This window comes from Poecilia reticulata, linkage group LG11, assembly GCF_000633615.1.
Source record: "Poecilia reticulata strain Guanapo linkage group LG11, Guppy_female_1.0+MT, whole genome shotgun sequence".
NCBI classification, from domain to species: Eukaryota; Metazoa; Chordata; class Actinopteri; order Cyprinodontiformes; family Poeciliidae; genus Poecilia; species Poecilia reticulata.
This window is the reverse complement of record NC_024341.1, coordinates 28,164,963-28,168,008: the sequence shown is the minus strand read 5'-3', so window position 1 is coordinate 28,168,008 and position 3,046 is coordinate 28,164,963.

Genomic DNA, 3,046 nt, shown 5'->3' with positions numbered 1-3,046 from the left:
TGAGTGAGAAACTGACGGCGATGCAGATGGATCCCCCTTCTGAGGGGGATAGGGTGAATGGACTGTTGGCTACAAGAATGGCAAGAATGAGGGTTCACAAATGATTTTATTTTAAAAGAGTTTTCTTTTATTTCAGCTGTGTAGATTTTCTGTAAAGAAGAAAAAGAGAAATAAATACCCTCATTTCCCCGTGTCCGAAAAAATAAAACTCCAAAAGTTTAAACAGAAAGTTGGACCTGGTGAGCCGATCAAAAACAACAAAACGGTGCAGCAGGGGGCCGACCCAATACAGGCCCGTCGAAGCCCCTACTAGTACCGGACTAAAGCCCAAAAAGAGTCTACTGCAAATCGAGAATCGAAAACAGGACAACTGGTCCCACCAGGCCAAAATCACAACGAAAAATCAAACAGAGGCTAACAGAAACCACCGTATAGCAGGCTGGACGTCGGCTGCGGCCCACAGCCACTGGAGACGAGCGCCGTGTCAGGACGCGTCCCGGTGGTGGAACGGAAGGGCGGGTCTCACAAACATCGAAAACCAGCCTATTTATAGGCTGACCAACAGCCACAACTTGGCGTAATCAAATTAATTAACAAAACTAAGAAATGATCCAAACTCCAAACTATATTAAAAAACAAGTGTCACTCCACTAAAGTGTAGAAACAACACAATCTAGAAAAATAGACAAAAATAATCATAATGTGCCTGAAGCACATAACACCCGACCCGAAGTGCTCTAAAGCCAGGACCAACACCAATGCCTCCTGTTCGATGGTGGAGTACCACCTCTGACCTCTGATATTGGTCAAGTTTCTTTGAGAAATAAGAAACTGGATGTTCCACCCCATCCATCAGTCCCATCCTGGAGAAGGACGGCTCTGACGCCAGAATCACAGCCAACTGAAATGGCACATCAAACACTGCGGCGTTAACAAGCAATTTCTTAGTCTGCTCTAAAGCCGAGAGACACGGATCAGACCAAATAAAAGCCACTTTAGTAGGTCTCTTAAAGTGGCAGCTACAGAGGAAAAGTTCTTACAGAACCCCTTGTATAACCGGCCATTGCTAAATAGAATCGTAGCTCAGTACGACTGGTGGGTACAGGAACAGACAATATAGCCTCTACTGTAGCCACTGATCCATGTTAGGACTGTCTAAGTGGCAGAGCCCAGTTCTGTGGCACTGTGTGTCAGACAGGAGCTCCACAAGGGCCTGTCCTCTCTCCCTTCCTCTTCACACTCTATTCATCCGACTTCAGCGACTGAGACCTGTCATCTCCAGACGTTCTCGGATGACTCGGCTAAGGTTGGTCGTATCAGAGAGGGTGATGAGACTGATGTGGGCTGAACCACCTGCAGCTCAATGTGGATCTGAGGAGGAGGATCAGGACATCACTGACTCCTGTTACCATCCAGGGGTCAGTGTGGACATTGTGGACAACTGTAAATATCTGGGCGACCACATTGATAAAAAACTGGACTGGGTCAAGATCACTGATGCTGCGACAGGAAGGGCCAAAGTCACCTCTACTTCTGAGGCGGCTGAGGTCCTTCAACATCTGGTGGACTTTGCTCAGGACGTTTTATGAGCCTGTGGTTGCCAGGGCCATCCTGTATGCTGTGGTGTGCTGGGGCAGCAGGCTAAAGCTGGAGGCACCAACAGACTGAACAAACTGATCCGGAAGGAAAGTAACGACGTTGGAGTGTAGCTGGACTCTCTGGCAGTGCAGAGAAACATCCTGTCCAAGATGGAGGACGTGTTGGACAACGAATCTCATCCACTTCATGACCAAATACATAAATCGCTATGATCATATTTGTATTATTAATATTTAATATGTTAGATGGAGTACTTTGTCAAGGAATAAGCAATTTCCCCTTGGGGATCAAAGTATATTTCATCTGTCTGTCATGTAGCTACGTGTCCTAGCTAGTTCAGCAGTAAGTATTACACAGAGATGGATCAAGCGTTAAAAATTATCATTAATAGTTGTAATGTGTCAGAACCAGGCGAGAGCTCATTCTAAGCTTGTAGCTTGGTTATTGTCATTGTAGCAACTCCATAGAAACTGGCTACCAAGATGGCTGTCAGCTACAAAGTTCCCAGAAGTTATACGATTTAAAACCCTTCAGGTTGCTGCAGGTTTCTGGTCCAGATTTGTTCCTCAGTGGTTGATGTTTGAGTATTTTCTCCGTTTTCATCCTGCTGCTCATCCTCTGCTCTGTGACCCTCTGTGTCCTCAGACGACCCTTACGTTCATCACCTGGGCAGCACATGCAGGTGGACTCTCAGGATGCCTGGAAACRGGAGCRGGGAGGCGGTTCCACTCCAAGCGGACTATTTAAACACTCTGACTAAGCAGATATGCCAGGACCTGAAATGTGGAARAGTTTATGMTGTGAWTAAAACCACGGCGCCTGCCAAAAGCAAGTGCTTCCATGACTGTTTGCTCCGGAACTGGCGTCTACAGAACTGCTTAAGGACGTTTACGGCAGGATGCATTGTGGCCACGGACGTGGCCTGTGGTGAGACTTTCCTGATTCTGCAAGAACATAATAAATCTGATCATAATAAGTCGGTTTGGATGCAAACTGAATGACCGTGGTGAACCGATTCACCTGCTATGTTATAAAACAGTAGCAACTACACTATATAACCAGCTGCACCTAAAATGCACTGATGCAGGTTTAGGTCCTGTTGACAATCACTGAGTTGCCGTGGTGGTTTGTGGTGTGTGCGACATGGGCAACCGCCCAGGACAGCATCATGTGGGGGGCTGCCCTCTCTGCCAATCCACTTCCAGTGCTAAATGTTCTTTCAAAATTAGTTTGACACCTTAGAGGGTGTGATTGCATTGTTAGACAATTTTTATGCTATTGGTGGACAATGGTCTCAAAATGACAATATTATCATTTATAGCAATAATTTCTGGGACCATTAATCACCCAGTAAAATGTTATCGTGACATGCCTGCAGGGAGAGCTGGAGCAGTGTTCACAGACTTATGCACAAAGCACACACACCTTTTTCAAGGCTATAAACACA